Here is a 19,528-nt window from a genome sequence, read left to right on the forward strand (position 1 = left end):
ATACATCAGGAGCCATCAGCCTCTATTATACTCCTGCTCTCCACCCCTCACATCATGTCACTGTGTGTTACCAGCCCAGAGATCTGACCAGTCTCCTCCCCACACTCTCCAGTGTATCTCATACATCAGGAGCCATCAGCCTCTATTATACTCCTGCTCTCCACCCCTCACATCATGTCACTGTGTGTTACCAGGCCAGAGATCTGACCAGTCTCCTCCCCACACTCTCTGGTGTATCTCATACATCAGGAGACATCATCCCTATTATACTCCTGCTCTCCCCCTCACATCATGTCACTGTGTGTTACCAGCCCAGAGATCTGACCAGTCTCCTCCCCACACTCTCCAGTGTATCTCATACATCAGGAGCCATCAGTCCCTATTATACTCCTGTCTCCCCCTCACATCATGTCACTGTGTTACCAGCCCAGAGATCTGACCAGTCTCCTCCCCACACTCTCTGGTGTATCTCATACATCAGGAGCCATCAGCCCCTATTATACTCCTGCTCTCCCCCTCACATCATGTCACTGTGTGTTACCAGCCCAGAGATCTGACCAGTCTCCTCCCCACACTCTCTGGTGTATCTCATACATCAGGAGCCATCAGCCCCTATTATACTCCTGCTCTCCACCCCTCACATCATGTCACTGTGTGTTACCAGGCCAGAGATCTGACCAGTCTCCTCCCCACACTCTCTGGTGTATCTCATACATCAGGAGACATCATCCCTATTATACTCCTGCTCTCCCCCTCACATCATGTCACTGTGTGTTACCAGCCCAGAGATCTGACCAGTCTCCTCCCCACACTCTCCAGTGTATCTCATACATCAGGAGCCATCAGCCTCTATTATACTCCTGCTCTCCACCCCTCACATCATGTCACTGTGTGTTACCAGCCCAGAGATCTGACCAGTCTCCTCCCCACACTCTCCAGTGTATCTCATACATCAGGAGCCATCAGCCTCTATTATACTCCTGCTCTCCACCCCTCACATCATGTCACTGTGTGTTACCAGGCCAGAGATCTGACCAGTCTCCTCCCCACACTCTCTGGTGTATCTCATACATCAGGAGACATCATCCCTATTATACTCCTGCTCTCCCCCTCACATCATGTCACTGTGTGTTACCAGCCCAGAGATCTGACCAGTCTCCTCCCCACACTCTCCAGTGTATCTCATACATCAGGAGCCATCAGTCCCTATTATACTCCTGTCTCCCCCTCACATCATGTCACTGTGTTACCAGCCCAGAGATCTGACCAGTCTCCTCCCCACACTCTCTGGTGTATCTCATACATCAGGAGCCATCAGCCCCTATTATACTCCTGCTCTCCCCCTCACATCATGTCACTGTGTGTTACCAGCCCAGAGATCTGACCAGTCTCCTCCCCACACTCTCTGGTGTATCTCATACATCAGGAGCCATCAGCCCCTATTATACTCCTGCTCTCCACCCCTCACATCATGTCACTGTGTGTTACCAGGCCAGAGATCTGACCAGTCTCCTCCCCACACTCTCTGGTGTATCTCATACATCAGGAGACATCATCCCTATTATACTCCTGCTCTCCCCCTCACATCATGTCACTGTGTGTTACCAGCCCAGAGATCTGACCAGTCTCCTCCCCACACTCTCTGGTGTATCTCATACATCAGGAGGCATCAGTCCCTATTATACTCCTGCTCTCCCCCTCACATCATGTTACTGTGTGTTACCAGCCCAGAGATCTGACCAGTCTCCTCCCCACACTCTCCAGTGTATCTCATACATCAGGAGCCATCAGCCTCTATTATACTCCTGCTCTCCACCCCTCACATCATGTCACTGTGTGTTACCAGCCCAGAGATCTGACCAGTCTCCTCCCCACACTCTCCAGTGTATCTCATACATCAGGAGCCATCAGCCTCTATTATACTCCTGCTCTCCACCCCTCACATCATGTCACTGTGTGTTACCAGGCCAGAGATCTGACCAGTCTCCTCCCCACACTCTCTGGTGTATCTCATACATCAGGAGACATCATCCCTATTATACTCCTGCTCTCCCCCTCACATCATGTCACTGTGTGTTACCAGCCCAGAGATCTGACCAGTCTCCTCCCCACACTCTCCAGTGTATCTCATACATCAGGAGCCATCAGTCCCTATTATACTCCTGTCTCCCCCTCACATCATGTCACTGTGTTACCAGCCCAGAGATCTGACCAGTCTCCTCCCCACACTCTCTGGTGTATCTCATACATCAGGAGCCATCAGCCCCTATTATACTCCTGCTCTCCCCCTCACATCATGTCACTGTGTGTTACCAGCCCAGAGATCTGACCAGTCTCCTCCCCACACTCTCTGGTGTATCTCATACATCAGGAGCCATCAGCCCCTATTATACTCCTGCTCTCCACCCCTCACATCATGTCACTGTGTGTTACCAGGCCAGAGATCTGACCAGTCTCCTCCCCACACTCTCTGGTGTATCTCATACATCAGGAGACATCATCCCTATTATACTCCTGCTCTCCCCCTCACATCATGTCACTGTGTGTTACCAGCCCAGAGATCTGACCAGTCTCCTCCCCACACTCTCTGGTGTATCTCATACATCAGGAGGCATCAGTCCCTATTATACTCCTGCTCTCCCCCTCACATCATGTTACTGTGTGTTACCAGCCCAGAGATCTGACCAGTCTCCTCCCCACACTCTCCAGTGTATCTCATACATCAGGAGCCATCAGCCTCTATTATACTCCTGCTCTCCACCCCTCACATCATGTCACTGTGTGTTACCAGCCCAGAGATCTGACCAGTCTCCTCCCCACACTCTCCAGTGTATCTCATACATCAGGAGCCATCAGCCTCTATTATACTCCTGCTCTCCACCCCTCACATCATGTCACTGTGTGTTACCAGGCCAGAGATCTGACCAGTCTCCTCCCCACACTCTCTGGTGTATCTCATACATCAGGAGACATCATCCCTATTATACTCCTGCTCTCCCCCTCACATCATGTCACTGTGTGTTACCAGCCCAGAGATCTGACCAGTCTCCTCCCCACACTCTCCAGTGTATCTCATACATCAGGAGCCATCAGTCCCTATTATACTCCTGTCTCCCCCTCACATCATGTCACTGTGTTACCAGCCCAGAGATCTGACCAGTCTCCTCCCCACACTCTCTGGTGTATCTCATACATCAGGAGCCATCAGCCCCTATTATACTCCTGCTCTCCCCCTCACATCATGTCACTGTGTGTTACCAGCCCAGAGATCTGACCAGTCTCCTCCCCACACTCTCTGGTGTATCTCATACATCAGGAGCCATCAGCCCCTATTATACTCCTGCTCTCCACCCCTCACATCATGTCACTGTGTGTTACCAGGCCAGAGATCTGACCAGTCTCCTCCCCACACTCTCTGGTGTATCTCATACATCAGGAGACATCATCCCTATTATACTCCTGCTCTCCCCCTCACATCATGTCACTGTGTGTTACCAGCCCAGAGATCTGACCAGTCTCCTCCCCACACTCTCTGGTGTATCTCATACATCAGGAGGCATCAGTCCCTATTATACTCCTGCTCTCCCCCTCACATCATGTTACTGTGTGTTACCAGCCCAGAGATCTGACCAGTCTCCTCCCCACACTCTCTGGTGTATCTCATACATCAGGAGCCATCAGCCCTTATTATACTCCTGCTCTCCCCCTCACATCATGTCACTGTGTTACCAGCCCAGAGATCTGACCAGTCTCCTCCCCACACTCTCTGGTGTATCTCATACATCAGGAGACATCAGCCCCTATTATACTCCTGCTCTCCACCCCTCACATCATGTCACTGTGTGTTACCAGCCCAGAGATCAGACCAGTCTCCTTCCCACACTCTCTGGTATATCTCATACATCAGGAGCCATCAGCCCCAATTAATCCCATGGTCTTCTTATCATGTCGCTGAGGTCAGGTAGGATTTGTTTTCTGTAACTAACATGGTGTTGAGTCTCAGCAATAAGAGGGGAAACTGAGAACTGAGCTCTCTGCCCTAGAACGCCAGTCTCCTTTTTCGAGTAGGCCTTGACATTGGTCTTCAGCACACGGATGAACAATGCATAATAGGAGGTCACTGGATTCAGTGGACCATGCTTTAATTAAGAATTGGAACCTCTTAATAGTTCTTATTTCTGCTGCGGGGTACACTGGGCTCCACAAGGAAAGACATAGGGGTGTAGAGTAGGATCTTGATCCGAGGCACTAACAGGCTCAAAAGCTTTGACTGTTCCCAGAATGCACAGCGCCGCCTCCTATATCACCCCGCCTCCCTGCACAGGAGCTCAGTTTTGTAGTTGGTGCTGCAGTAAGCAGGCACATAACAGAGGGGCTGCTCCAGACAGCCCTAAGAAGAGCTTTTTTTGAAGAAACAAGTGAAGACTTCAAGGGCAACAGTGGTGGTAAATGTCAGCAAACATTCACTGCTGCAGCTCCAGCTCTCCCCAGCGGCGCTGTACACTCCCGAGCCCTGGTTGCCGGGTAACTACAGCAGGAAGCTCTGGTTTTCTTCTATGGTCAGGCACACACGATGGGGATCTCCGGGATCGCGTGGCCGTGCTTCGGGAGGTGGTAAGTGGGTCCCGCTTGCGGGACCTGGTCTTTATCGCGATCCGGCGCGGTCAGTTTGTTCTCTAGTACTATTCCCCGTGGATCCCTCCGGGGGCTATTTCTATTGGAAAAGGTACTGTTCCTGTTTGTTTTCCACCTCCCCATTGTGCTCCTGGATCTCCCTCTCTTATTATTATAATGTTGTCCATTAATGGTATTATCCCTATTAGGGTTCCTTGTGACTGATCTAGAATAGTCACGTCTCTTATTATATGATCTAACTGTGTCAGTTTCGTAATCCTCCCTGTCTCGTTCTAGCTTTTTTGATTTAGTCGATATTACAGATTGTTCATACTCCTCAATTTTTTTATTTACTTTCTGATCTCTTTCTGAGAACTCTACATTAGTCTCATAAGGTTTCAGTTGTTCTTGTATATGTTCTATTTCAGTCTGAATAGTTTTAACCTTTGCACTCCTATACTTGATGAGGTGCTCCATAAGTTTAAACGAGCAGTCATCGAGTATAGAGTTCCAACTGGACAGAAATTCTGCATCGTCCTTAAATTATGCTGATTTAAATAAGCGGAGTCCCCTCGGGATATATTTGTTTTCTATATACCTTTGTAACTTTGATTGATCCCACCAGTGACGTGTTTCTGCCATGCACAATGTTTCCAATTTGTTAAACAATTTGTGCATGTCATTGTTTGCACTGGTTGGAACACTTATTTGTTCCTTCGCTGGCTCATGGGAATACCTTTGTCTCCTTTCGAGCCTCTCTGCTAAACATCTCAATGTGGTCATTTTGCAAAACAAGCAGCCTCACTACCAGACCTCAATAGAGGAAAAAAAGAAAGAGAAAGTAGTCTATGGAAAGAATCCCAAGGACAAAAAGTGGGCGCTGATTAGTATGACAAAAGATTAATAAAAGATATTAAAAAAAGGTTAAAATAGTATAATTACTACTCAATAAGGATCACCCTGTTAGCTGCCCACAATCGTGGACCTGGGTATCCACCGCACTAGCATAAACAAGAAGAAAAATAATGTGGGCGCTCAAGGGAAATCGTAGTACAACGGCTGCTGGTTTTGTAAAAATTAAAAAAAAAAATTTTTTTTGTGAGCAAATAAACATATATATGGCTAGAGTGCCATAGGCAATTCCTATACACAATTAAATAAGAAAAATAAAAAACAAGTTACAACAATAATAATGAAAATAGTAATAATAACTGTGTCCTGGGTCCCAGGACTTATATATGTTTAGGCACTATCCCTAATTGTAGTTGTTAGTTCTTTTGCATGCGTAAGCCAGCTGTAAATAGTAATGAGGGTTTAGTGCTTATACAGGCTTAAATGCACTTTGCGGGAAGGAAAGGCTGAAGATGAATAAAGCCTGTTGATACTTCACCAGAAAGAACTGATGGACGCTATGTTCAAATAGTGTGGCTGGATTTGGAGTATGCCGTTCCCGCAGCTGTCTCCCTCCGTGTGGCTTGTTGGATCCACTCACTGGAAAAAATGGCTGGCCGCTCTGCGGCGGTTCTCTTTAGGCTATGCCTGCTGTGAGTGGTGCAATGTGCTTTAGGCTTGCACTTAGCCTTTGCAGTAACGGAGACAGGGAGCCGTAAGTCCTGGGTAGCAGGGGACGCTGAGATGCCGCGGTTCGCGGCTTCCGGGTTCGGTGCTTCCGGCTTCCGGTTGCAGTCCACCTGCGTTCCACAGTCGTAACAAGTCACCTGACGCGTTTCTCCACCTCCACAATGGGCGGTTTCTTCAGAGGTATGTCTAAAGGTGATTGCAGTCTCTATTTATACCAGCTTGTCAGTCCTTATTGGTTACCAGAAAGGAGGGATTATGTTTAACCCTTTCCATGTACTTAAGATTCTAAATAAAAACCAGCAGTATAGCAGCAAGAATTAATCTTATTATTGTTACCATTTATGTTTAAATAATCAGTTAAAAGGTACTTTTAAACACATACCTATATCTACATATTCAGTAAATACCTATTGGACCACACTGAGATGTTGTTAGGTAATACATAATGTATCACAATCATTAAAAGGATATAAATAAGGATGGAAGCAAAGACAAGTATCAATATTAGATACAGATAACAGAAGTCTAGAGATTAATCTTTATGAATTTTTATGAGGCAAATTTCAATGATTTTGTACTGCCTATGTCTCTAATTTCTTTTTTCTTTGCATTTTGAACAACTAATTATCATACGCTTGTGACATCAATAGTTGATAATTAGTTAGGTGAGACAGAAAGGGAAACAGTATTTTGACTCTGAAACTAAGTCAGACGTAATGGCCTGCCCAGATGGAGATGGCAGCCATTTAGTATCGATTAATTATGAATACACACCCTTTGATTTATTAGACATAAAGGAGAGGGAGGAGAGCAAAATAGGGGGAGAAAATCAACTATGAATACTCTATCCCAAAATTATATATAAATGTATAACTTATAAATATATGGAGATCAACCTAAATTGGTAATTATGGCAAACAAACATTTTGGTTTCGGTGGCGATATTTACTAGAAAATACCCCAAACACAATAAAAGTTGTTGTGAGGAATGTAAATATTGATTAAATATAATACTAGCATGGACCCCTGTGTAGTGTCAGTGTGTATATAATGGACCCCTGTGTGGTGTCAGTGTGTATATATGGACCCCTGTGTAGTGTCAGTGTGTATATATGGACCCCTGTGTAGTGTCAGTGTGTATATATGGACCCCTGTGTAGTGTCAGTGTGTATATAATGGACCCCTATGTAGTGTCAGTGTGTATATAATGGACCCCTGTGTAGCGTCAGTGTGTATATATGGACCCCTGTGTGGTGTCAGTGTGTATATAATGGACCCCTGTGTAGTGTCAGTGTGTATATAATGGACCCCTGTGTAGTGTCAGTGTGTATATAATGGACCCCTGTGTAGTGTCAGTGTGTATATATGGACCCCTGTGTAGTGTCAGTGTGTATATAATGGACCCCTGTGTGGTGTCAGTGTGTATATAATGGACCCCTGTGTGGTGTCAGTGTGTATATAATGGACCCCTGTGTGGTGTCAGTGTGTATATATATGGACCCCTGTGTAGTGTCAGTGTGTATATATGGACCCCTGTGTAGTGTCAGTGTGTATATAATGGACCCCTGTGTAGTGTCAGTGTGTATATAATGGACCCCTGTGTGCTGTCAGTGTGTATATAATGGACCCCTGTGTGGTGTCAGTGTGTATATATGGACCCCTGTGTGGTGTCAGTGTGTATATAATGGACCCCTGTGTAGTGTCAGTGTGTATATAATGGACCCCTGTGTAGTGTCAGTGTGTATATAATGGACCCCTGTGTAGTGTCAGTGTGTATATAATGTACCCCTGTGTAGTGTCAGTGTGTATATATGGACCCCTGTGTAGTGTCAGTGTGTATATAATGGACCCCTGTGTGGTGTCAGTGTGTATATAATGGACCCCTGTGTGGTGTCAGTGTGTATATAATGGACCCCTGTGTAGTGTCAGTGTGTATATATGGACCCCTGTGTAGTGTCAGTGTGTATATATGGACCCCTGTGTAGTGTCAGTGTGTATATAATGGACCCCTGTGTAGTGTCAGTGTGTATATAATGGACCCCTGTGTGCTGTCAGTGTGTATATAATGGACCCCTGTGTGGTGTCAGTGTGTATATATGGACCCCTGTGTGGTGTCAGTGTGTATATAATGGACCCCTGTGTAGTGTCAGTGTGTATATAATGGACCCCTGTGTGGTGTCAGTGTGTATATAATGGACCCCTGTGTAGTGTCAGTGTGTATATAATGGACCCCTGTGTAGTGTCAGTGTGTATATATGGACCCCTGTGTAGTGTCAGTATGTATATAATGGACCCCTGTGTGGTGTCAGTGTGTATATAATGGACCCCTGTGTAGTGTCAGTGTGTATATAATGGACCCCTGTGTAGTGTCAGTGTGTATATAATGGACCCCTGTGTAGTGTCAGTGTGTATATAATGGACCCATGTGTGGTGTCAGTGTGTATATAATGGACCCCTGTGTGGTGTCAGTGTGTATATAATGGACCCTGTGTGGTGTCAGTGTGTATATAATGGACCCCTGTGTGGTGTCAGTGTGTATATAATGGACCCCTGTGTAGTGTCAGTGTGTATATAATGGACCCCTGTGTAGTGTCAGTGTGTATATAATGGACCCCTGTGTGGTGTCAGTGTGTATATATGGACCCCTGTGTGGTGTCAGTGTGTATATAATGGACCCCTGTGTAGTGTCAGTGTGTATATAATGGACCCCTGTGTGGTGTCAGTGTGTATATAATGGACCCCTGTGTAGTGTCAGTGTGTATATAATGGACCCCTGTGTGGTGTCAGTGTGTATATATGGACCCCTGTGTGGTGTCAGTGTGTATATAATGGACCCCTGTGTAGTGTCAGTGTGTATATATGGACCCCTGTGTAGTGTCAGTGTGTATATATGGACCCCTGTGTAGTGTCAGTGTGTATATAATGGACCCCTGTGTGGTGTCAGTGTGTATATAATGGACCCCTGTGTGGTGTCAGTGTGTATATATGGACCCCTGTGTAGTGTTAGTGTGTATATAATGGACCCCTGTGTAGTGTCAGTGTGTATATAATGGACCCCTGTGTAATGTCAGTGTGTATATATGGACCCCTGTGTAGTGTCAGTGTGTATATATGGACCCCTGTGTAGTGTCAGTATGTATATAATGGACCCCTGTGTGGTGTCAGTGTGTATATAATGGACCCCTGTGTAGTGTCAGTGTGTATATAATGGACCCCTGTGTAGTGTCAGTGTGTATATAATGGACCCCTGTGTAGTGTCAGTGTGTATATAATGGACCCCTGTGTGGTGTCAGTGTGTATATAATGGACCCCTGTGTGGTGTCAGTGTGTATATAATGGACCCCTGTGTGGTGTCAGTGTGTATATAATGGACCCCTGTGTAGTGTCAGTGTGTATATAATGGACCCCTGTGTGGTGTCAGTGTGTATATAATGGACCCCTGTGTAGTGTCAGTGTGTATATAATGGACCCCTGTGTGGTGTCAGTGTGTATATAATGGACCCCTGTGTGGTGTCAGTGTGTATATAATGGACCCCTGTGTGGTGTCAGTGTGTATATAATGGACCCCTGTGTGGTGTCAGTGTGTATATAATGGACCCCTGTGTAGTGTCAGTGTGTATATAATGGACCCCTGTGTGGTGTCAGTGTGCATATATGGACCCCTGTGTGGTGTCAGTGTGTATATAATTAACCCCTGTGTTGTGTCAGTGTGTAAATAATGGACCCCTGTGTGGTGTCAGTGTGTATATAATGGACCCCTGTGTAGTGTCAGTGTGTATATAATGGACCCCTGTGTGGTGTCAGTGTGTATATAATGGACCCCTGTGTAGTGTCAGTGTGTATATAATGGACCCCTGTGTAGTGTCAGTGTGTATATAATGGACCCCTGTGTGGTGTCAGTGTGTATATAATGGACCCCTGTGTGGTGTCATTGTGTATATAATGGACCCCTGTGTGGTGTCATTGTGTATATAATGGACCCCTGTGTAGTGTCATTGTGTATATAATGGACCCCTGTGTGGTGTCATTGTGTATATAATGGACCCCTGTGTAGTGTCAGTGTTTATATAATGGACCCCTGTGTAGTGTCAGTGTTTATATAATGTACCCCTGTGTAGTGTCAGTGTGTATATAATGGACCCCTGTGTGGTGTCAGTGTGTATATAATGTACCCCTGTGTAGTGTCAGTGTGTATATAATGGACCCCTGTGTGGTGTCAGTGTGTATATAATGGACCCCTGTGTGGTGTCAGTGTGTATATAATGGACCCCTGTGTGGTGTCAGTGTGCATATATGGACCCCTGTGTGGTGTCAGTGTGTATATAATGGACCCCTGTGTGGTGTCAGTGTTTATATAATGGACCCCTGTGTGGTGTCAGTGTGTATATAATGGACCCCTGTGTGGTGTCAGTGTGTATATAATGGACCCCTGTGTGGTGTCAGTGTGTATATAATGGACCCCTGTGTGGTGTCAGTGTGTATATAATGGACCCCTGTGTAGTGTCAGTGTGTATATAATGGACCCCTGTGTGGTGTCAGTGTGTATATAATGGACCCCTGTGTGGTGTCAGTGTGTATATAATGGACCCCTGTGTGGTGTCAGTGTGTATATAATGGACCCCTGTGTGGTGTCATTGTGTATATAATGGACCCCTGTGTGGTGTCAGTGTGTATATAATGGACCCCTGTGTAGTGTCATTGTGTATATAATGGACCCCTGTGTAGTGTCATTGTGTATATAATGGACCCCTGTGTAGTGTCAGTGTTTATATAATGGACCCCTGTGTGGTGTCAGTGTGTATATAATGGACCCCTGTGTGGTGTCAGTGTGTATATAATGGACCCCTGTGTGGTGTCAGTGTGTATATAATGGACCCCTGTGTGGTGTCAGTGTGTATATAATGGACCCCTGTGTGGTGTCAGTGTGTATATAATGGACCCCTGTGTAGTGTCAGTGTGTATATAATGGACCCCTGTGTGGTGTCAGTGTGTATATAATGGACCCCTGTGTGGTGTCAGTGTGTATATAATGGACCCCTGTGTGGTGTCAGTGTGTATATAATGGACCCCTGTGTAGTGTCAGTGTGTATATAATGGACCCCTGTGTGGTGTCAGTGTGTATATAATGGACCCCTGTGTAGTGTCATTGTGTATATAATGGACCCCTGTGTGGTGTCATTGTGTATATAATGGACCCCTGTGTGGTGTCAGTGTGTATATAATGGACCCCTGTGTAGTGTCATTGTGTATATAATGGACCCCTGTGTAGTGTCAGTGTGTATATAATGGACCCCTGTGTGGTGTCAGTGTGTATATAATGGACCCCTGTGTAGTGTCAGTGTGTATATAATGGACCCCTGTGTGGTGTCAGTGTGTATATAATGGACCCCTGTGTGGTGTCAGTGTGTATATAATGGACCCCTGTGTAGTGTCAGTGTGTATATAATGGACCCCTGTGTGGTGTCAGTGTGTATATAATGGACCCCTGTGAGGTGTCAGTGTGTATATAATGGACCCCTGTGTAGTGTCAGTGTGTATATAATGGACACCTGTGTGGTGTCAGTGTGTATATAATGGACCCCTGTGTGGTGTCAGTGTGTATATAATGGACCCCTGTGTGGTGTCAGTGTGTATATAATGGACCCCTGTGTAGTGTCAGTGTGTATATAATGGACCCCTGTGTGGTGTCAGTGTGTATATAATGGACCCCTGTGTGGTGTCAGTGTGTATATAATGCAGAGCCATAACTCACACAGCGCAGTCGCCCTGAGGGCACAACTGCCCGAATTCCAAGTCAGCTGCTTGTAGTGAGTCAAATTGACTCACTACAAGCCGCCTGTGCTATGTGCGCCGGAGGAGTAGAGGAGCACCTCAGAGAGCAGAGGAGGAGAAGGAGTGAGGGGGACTCCGGAGCCGCTGCAGCGCTATGTAATTGGTAGTGGCGCCGCTGCAGCTGTCCCTCTCCTTCCACATTGACTGGTCGGCGCTGCTGTGAATGCTGGGATGCGCTTTCCTCATCCCAGCATTCACAGCGGCGGTTGTCAGCCAATGCGGAAGGAGAGGGACAGTTGCATGTGGTGGCGCCAGCAATTACACTGCCTTGCTGCAGCTCCCTACTCCCCCTCCCTCCTCCTCCTCCTTTCCTGCCTCCAGAGCTGCCAACACTGAGGAGCCTGCCTGAGCCCGCGGAGAGATGGTAAGTATCTATCTGTCCGGCTATCTATCTATTCTGTCTGCCGTAATGTGTAATAAGGGGACGCTGTCTGCCGTAATGTGTAAAAAGGGGGACACTGCCGTAATGTGTATAAAAGGGACGCAGTCTGCCTTAATGTGTAAAAAGGGGGACGCTGTTTGCCTTAATCTGTAAAAAGGGAACGCTGTCTGCCGTAATGTGTAAAATGGGGACGCTGTCTGCCGTAATGTGTAAAATGGGGACGCTGTCTGCCGTAATGTGTAAAAAGGGGACGCTGTCTGCCGTAATGTGTAAAAAGGGGGACTATGTCTGCTGTAATGTGTAAAAAGGGGACTCTGTCTGCCGTAATGTGTAAAAAGGGGGACTATGTCTGCTGTAATGTGTAAAAAGGGGACTCTGTCTGCCGTAATGTGTAAAAAGGGGGACTATGTCTGCTGTAATGTGTAAAAGGGGGACTGGCTGCAGTAATGTGTAAAAAGGGGGACTATGTCTGTCGTAATGTGTAAAAAGGGGGACTATGTCTGCTGTAATGTGTAAAAAGGGGGACTGGCTGCAGTAATGTGTAAAATGGGGGACTGGCTGCCGTAATGTGTAAAAAGGGGAATCTGCCGTAAAGTGTAAAAGGGGCTCTACCTGGTGTAGTGGCGCTACTGTGCGGCATAATCTGAATAATGCAGACTAATGTGCACTGTAATATGAATTGCAATTATTTTATGGCCACACCCCTTCCCCATGAAGCCACGCCCCTATATTTTTGCAAGCGCCTGCAGCGCGCACTGCCCCTATTTTACATAAAGGGCGGGGGGCGCTAATGCCGTTTCTTGCACACAGCGCTAAAATGTCTATTTACAGCACTGATATAATGGACCCCTGTGTAGTGTCATAATGAACCCCTGTATAGTGAGATGAGTACAGACAAGAGAGGTACTAGGAGGTGAGAACAGACAAGTGGGGACATTATGAGGAAAGTTCGGACAAGGGGGAACTACAGTATGACAAGAGTACAGACTAGGGAGGAACTATGAAGAGATAACAAGGAGGGGGCACTGTATTGCAATGTATGTTTATTTCAGTACTTATAGACTATGAAAATTCAGCCAGAATTTGAAATGACAATTTAAAGGGCGCTTTTTTAAAATTTGCTCTGGGTAACATAATACTCTGCTGCTGTACCTTGCTGATGCGCTGTGTTGCTACGGGGTTGTTCCCTGGGATTTGGTTTCGCCTGCCTGAGGCAGGTGAAACAGAATCCCTGGTAAACCACGTCTCGGACCCAGATTTCCACAGGTAGTCGCAAGCGTGATGCGACTGCGTGTGGCTAGGATCAGAGAGCCACATCTGTATTTGCAGGAGGGCGCCAAACACCCTAGCACCGGCCCTGGATGCTGGGGTCCATTTAGTACCATGGGGATGTACCAAAGCTCCCAGTACAGGAGGGAGAGTGCTGAGGTTCCTGCAGAACTGATTGACCAACTTGAGGTCCTCAGAGGCCAAAATATAGAACTTGTAAAACTTAGCAAACGTGTTCAACCCTGACCAAGTAGCTGCTCGGCAAAGCTGAATAGCCGAGACACCCTAGGCAGCTAACCAGGAAGAACCCACTTTACGGGTAGAGTGGGCCTGAACAGATTTTGGAATTGGCAATCCTGCCGTGGAATAAGCATGCTGGATAGTAAGCCTGATCCAGTGTGAAATTGTCTTCTTAGAAGCAGGACACTCAATCTTGTAGGGATCATAAAGGACAAATAGTGCGTCCGACTTCCTGTGACGAGTAGTTCTCTTCACATAGATTTACAAAGCCCGCACGACATACAAGGACTTTGAGGTAATTGAGGTGTCAGTAGCCACTGGCACCACAATAGGTTGGTTGATATGAAAAGCCGACACAACCTTAGGGAGAAATTGCTGACACGTTCTGAGCTCAGCTCTATCCTCATGGAAAATCAAGTAGGGGCTCTTGTGCGACAATGCCCCCAATTCTGACACACGTCTAGCAGATGCCAATGCCAATAACGTGACCGCATTCCAAGCAAGAAACTTTACGTCCACCTCCTGTTAAGGTTCGAACCAATCCAATTGCAGGAACTGCAGCACCACATTAAGATCCCAAGGTGCCATAGGAGGTACAAAGGGTGGTTGGATGTGCAGAACTCCTTTCAAGAAAGTCTGAACCTCAGGGATAGCAGACAATTGTTTCTGGAAGAAAATAGACAATGCCGAAATCTGGACCGTGATGGAGCCCAAGCGTAGGCCAACATCCACACCTGCTTGCAGAAAGAGGAGAAAATGTCCCAGTTGAAACTCCACTGTAGGAAACTTTTCGGATTTACACCAAGACACATACTTTTTCCAAATCTGCTTGGATCAGAGTAGGAATAACCTTATTCGGGATGCCCTCCCAAGCTAAGATCTGGCGTTCAACCTCCATGCCATCAAACGTAGCCGCGGTACGTCTTGATAGGCAAATGGCCCCTGCAGTAGAAGGTCCTCGTGAAGAGGAAGAGACCTCTGATATCCAGCAGTAATGCCAAAAGATCAGAGTACCAAGCCCACCTTGGCCAGTCCAGAGCAATGAGGATCGCCAGAACTCTTGATCTTTTTATTAGTTTGAGAATCCTTGGGATGAGTGGAAGTGGAGGGAAACATACACTGACTGGAACACCCACGGAGTCACCACTCCACTGCCTGTGGGTCTCGTGACCTGGAACAGTGCCTCCGAAGCTTCTTGTTGAGGCGAGAGGCCATCATGTCTATCTGAGGTACACCTCATCGGTGTGTTACTTCTGTGAATACCTCCGGATGGAGGCCCCATTCTCTTGGATAGAGATTGTGTCTGCTGAGGAAGTCCGCTTCCCAGTTGTCCACTCCCGGAATGAAGATCGCCGCCAGCGCGTGTCTTTCTGCCCAGAGGAGGATTCTTGATACCTCTGACATTGCAGCCCTGCTCTTTGTTCCACCCTGCCTGTTTATGTAGGACACCGCTGTGACGTCCGACTAAACCTGAATGGCTCGATCTTGCAGAAGATGAGCCACTTGTAGAAGGCCATTGTATATGGCCCTTAGTTCCAGAATGTTTATTGGAAGGACCGATTCCTGGCTTGACCACTTTCCTTGGAAATTTTTCCCCCTGGTTGACTACTCCCCAACCTTTGAGGCTTGCATCCGTGGTTAGAAGAATCCAATTCTGAATCCCGAACCTGCAACCCTCGAGCAGGTGAGAAGTTTGCAACCACCAGAGTAGTGAAATTCTGGCTATCGGCGACAGGCATATCTGCTGGTGCATGTGAAGATGTCATCCCGATCACTTGTCCAGGAGAACCAGCTGGAAAAACCGTGCATGGAATCTTCTGTATTGTAGAGCCTCGTAGGAGGCTACCATCTTCCCCAGAAGGCGAATGCACCGATGAACCGATACCCGGGGAGGTTTCAAGACATCCCAGACCATTGATTGGATCACCAACGCTTTCTCCACTGGTAGAAACACCCTCTGAACTTCCATGTCGAGTACCATCCCCAGGAAGGGCAGTCTCCTTGTCTGTTCCAAATATGACTTTGGAAGGTTCAGGATTCACCCATGATCCCAGAGTACTTGAGTTGAGAGCGCAATACTCTGCAACAGTTTCTCCTTGGAAGATGCCTCTATCAGCAGATCATCCAGATATGAAATTATGTTCACTCCCTGTTTGCGTAGGAGGAGCATCATCTCCGCCATGACCTTGGTGAACACCCTCGTTTCTGTGGAGAGGCCAAATGGCAACATCTGGAACTGATAGTGACAGTCCTGTAGTGCACACCGTAGATAGGCCTGGTGAGTTGGCCAGATCAGAATGTGAAGGTACGCATCCTTGATATCCAGGGATACTAGGAATTTCCCCTCCTCCAGACCTGAGATCACCGCTCTCATAGACTCCATCTTGAATTGGAAAACCCTCAAGTAGGTTCAATATAGGCCTTACCGAACCGTCCGGTTTTGGTACCACAAACAGGTTTGAGTAATAACCCTTGGTTTTTGGGTGAGGTGGAACTGGAACAATGACATTTGGTCGTACCAATTTTTGAATGGTTTCCTTTAGGATAGCACTTTCTGTCAGCGAAACTGGTATGCCTGATTTGAAGAATCTGTGAGGTGGGAGTTCCTGAAACTCCAGTCTGTACCCATGGGTAACAATATCCTTCACCCAGGGGTCTAGGCATGATGACGCCCAGACGTGACTGAAATCTTTTAGTCTCGCTCCCACCTGCCTGATCTCCAGGCTGAGAGGTCCACCGTCATGCTGAATATTTGTAGGAAGTAGAACCTGGTTTCTGTTCCTGGGAACCTGTTGGTGCAGGTTTTTTGGCTCTTCCCCGACCTTCTCTAAAGAAGGTGGGGGGGGGGTTAGATTTTTTAAATTTTGCGGTCCAAATGGACCGCAGTGTAGGTGTAGGATAAGATTTCCTAGCTGGGGCTGCTGCGGATGGAAGAAATGTTGACTTACCCGCAGTCACCGGGGAAATCCACGCATCCAATGCGTCCCCAAATAGTGCCTGACCTGTAAATGGCAGGTTCTCCACACTTTTCTTGGATTCTGCATCCGCAGTCCATTGGCGTATCCTGCGTGCCGAGACAGCCATGGAAGTATCAGGCCAATGTCCTTCATGGCCTCCACCATGAAACCTGCAGAATCCTTTATGTGATGTAAAAACAAGTCAGTGTCACTCCTATCCATAGTTTCTCATACGTCCTAGAGGATGCTGTGGTCCACTTATTGACCGTGGGGTATAGACGGTTTCGCAGGAGCCAATGGCACTCTTAAGACTTTTTAATGGGTGTGAACTGGCTCCTCCCTCTATGCCCCTCCTCCAGACCTCAGTTTTAGAAATGTGCCCAGGAGACTGGATGCACTCTGAGGAGCTCTACTGAGTTTCTCTGAAAAAGACTTATGTTAGGTTTTTTTATTTTCAGGAAGAACTGCTGGCAACAGTCTCCCTGCTTCATGGGACTGAGGGGGCAGAAGTAGAACCAACTTCCTGAAGAGTTTCATGGCTCTGCTTCTGGCTGACAGGACACCATTAGCTCTTGAAGGGAACTGAACGCTAGCTGTGCCTAGATGCTCACTCCCACAGCCCGCCGTCACCCCCCTCACAGATCCAGAAGTCCGAAGACAGGTGAGTATGAGAAGATAGATCTAGCAACTAAAGTGACGGCTGAGGTACGGCGCGGCTGGCGGGAGTGCAGCGCGCCATTGCTGCCCACACACACAGGCACTGCAGGGCACGGGGATGGGGCACCCTGGGCAGCAATTAATACCTTAAACTGGCGCAAAGGGGGCATAAGATGCCGCTGGCACAGCCCTACCCCCGCCAGTATGAATATTAAAAAACATTGCTGAGTGAAAAACGCGCCTTTTGCGGGGGCGGAGCTTCTTCCTCAGGCAGCCAGCACACTGCTCAGCGCCATTTCCTCTCTCTCCTCAGGCTGCAGAGACAACGCTGGTCCTTTCCTCCACTTCTGACAACAAGTACAGGGTACAATTAAGGGGGGCACAAAGCGTTTTGTGGTGCATTACAAGTGTGAATTACTGTGTAAAAGCGCTGTTGTCTGTGGGCATTGTGTGTTCACAGACACTACATACTGGCGCTGGGGGTGTGAACTGGCTGCTCCTATACTGTGTCCCTCTGACAGATTTGCTGTGGGTCTGTCCAAATGTGTCTGTGAGTGAGTGCTGTACACGTATAAGGCATGTTTGAGGCAGGGAGTTCCTCCTCGGAGGAAGGCATTTTAGGGACACAGAGTTGTAATGTGGTGGCCCTGACGGCCCAAGAGCCTGCATGGGTGAAAGAAATACGTGACAATATGCATCATATCAATAGGAGAAAAGATAAGTCTGAATATCAGGCTGAAAGCTGGAGAAAATCTGTGGAAGATGTGATTTTTCAGGACTCCGTTCTTCCATCCGCAGGCGGCCCCTCTGGGTCACATACGAGACCATTTGTGAATACTGATACCGACACGGACTCTGATTCTTGTGTCGACAGTAGTGACTCTAGAGAAATAGATCATAAATTGGCAAACAATATACAATATATGATTGTGGATTGTGATGTGTTGGAAATTACAGAAGACTCGCCTGTACCTCAGGACAAGGCTTATTTATGTAAAGAAAAGAAATCCAAAGTCACGTTCCCTCCTTCCCACGAGCTAAACGCTCTCTTTGCAGGGATGTGGGTGAATCCTGAGAAAAAATGTAATATTCCTAAGCGGATTTAGATAGCTTACCCTTTCCCAGCAGAAGACAGGGAAAAATGGGAATCGCCTCCTGTGTTAGACAGCGCACTATCCAGGATGACAAAGACGGTTCTTCTCCCTACACCTGGCATAGCTTCACTAAAAGAGCCGGCAGACCGTAAGATGGAAACTACATTGAAATCCATTTATGTACCAATGGTACACTGCTCAGGCCCACTATTGCCTGCGCGTGGGTGAGTCGCGTTATTGAAAAATGGTCAGAAAGCGTGTCATCAGAAATTGACACGATTGATAAAGATGAGATGCTCCTTAAGTTAGGGTATATCAAAGACGCTGCCGCCTACATGCTGGAAGCAATGAAAGATATTGGACTCTTGAGTTCACAAGCCGCTACCATGGCAGTATCAGCTAGGCGGGCATTGTGGATTCGCCAGTGGAACGCAAATGCAGATTCCAAAAGAAACATGGAGGCTCTCCCATATAACGGTGAGACTTTATTTGGCGATGGTCTGGATGCGTTGGTCTCGGCGGCTACCGCAGGTAAGTCAATGTTTTTGCCCTCTGCGCCTGCACCGGCAAAAAAGACCTATCACACACACATGCAGTCCTTTCAGCCCAATAAATACAAAAGAGCGAGAGGTTCCCCCTTCTTTGCAGGTAGGGGAAAGGGAAAGAAGCCCACAGGTTCCCAAGAGCAGAAGTCTACCCCTATTTCTGCCAAATCTTCAGCATGATGCTTGAACTCCCTTGCAGGAGGCACGTCTCAAACTGTTCAGCCAAGGTTGGATTCTGTCTGGCCTGTATCCCTGGGTGTTGCAAATAGTATCCCAGGGATACAAGCTGGAGTTTCAAGACGTTCCCCCATGCCGATTTTTCAAATCAACCTTGCCAGCTTCTCTTCAAGAAAGAGA

The sequence above is a fragment of the Pseudophryne corroboree genome (assembly GCF_028390025.1).
Source record: "Pseudophryne corroboree isolate aPseCor3 chromosome 3 unlocalized genomic scaffold, aPseCor3.hap2 SUPER_3_unloc_20, whole genome shotgun sequence".
Taxonomy (NCBI): Eukaryota; Metazoa; Chordata; class Amphibia; order Anura; family Myobatrachidae; genus Pseudophryne; species Pseudophryne corroboree.